Source organism: Arachis ipaensis, chromosome B10, assembly GCF_000816755.2.
Source record: "Arachis ipaensis cultivar K30076 chromosome B10, Araip1.1, whole genome shotgun sequence".
Lineage (NCBI taxonomy): Eukaryota > Viridiplantae > Streptophyta > Magnoliopsida > Fabales > Fabaceae > Arachis > Arachis ipaensis.
Window position 1 is genome coordinate 23,000,010 of NC_029794.2, and position 966 is coordinate 23,000,975.

Sequence of the window (966 nt, forward strand, 5' to 3'; positions counted from 1 at the left end):
TCCATCTTGGAGAGCAAGCCAAGGATGGAGAGCTCGGATTGATGAAGGGTGATGATCAAGAAAGGACTAGAGGTAATTGCATGTTGGTTAATGCATGGTTATCTCTTCTCTCTCTTTGTGGCTGAACCGGTTTTGTTGAAGGAGGAAGAAGTTGGTTCAGTTTTGGCTTCAATAAGTGGAGGCTCCCCTCTTCTATATTAAGGGTGGACAGCCACTGTTTGAAGCAAGGAGAAAAATTGAGAGGGCAAGGCACAGAGTTCTCAGAGTTACCTGAGCTAACAGTTTTCTCTTCTCCTTCAATGTATTCTGTTTTGTATTTTTCTGTTTAATTTTGTCATGTCTTGAGTCTCATGGTAAAAGGCAAACAGTGAGGTTTGTAATGAAAAAGCCATAGAGCGGAAAGAGGCAGAGAGTGCAAAATTAAAAGAAAAAGCCATAGGTGTCTTAGAGTTCCTTTGTTCATCTATGTTGTGTTTCATGATTCTGTGGGAATCCCCTTGTAAGTTGGGTTAGCACTTTACAAGTTGTAATCTGTTGATTATAGTGAAATTCCATCATTGTTGTGATGGAGACTGGATGTAGGCTGCACTGCACTTAGCAGCCGAACCAGGATATATCTTGGTGTAATTTTCTTCCTCTCCTACTCCATTTCTGTTTTCTATTGCACAGGAGCAAAAACCGAAAATGTCTCGTGCCAAGTGACGAGACAAAATGAAAATGTCTCGTGGCTAGGGACGAGCTAAAAACAGAAAAGTCTCCTCTGAATCCAGCAAGTGTTAGCAAGCGAAAAAGGGGCTAAGATTCAACCCCCCCCTTTCTCTTAGCCACTGAAACCATCAAATGTCGTTATTTTAATTTTCACCTTTTGTTCAGATATATTTAATTTCTATAGAAATGAAATATGAACAACAAAAGAAAAAGACTAAATTATCCTTGTTAATCTAACCCTAGTCTTTTCTCTCACTT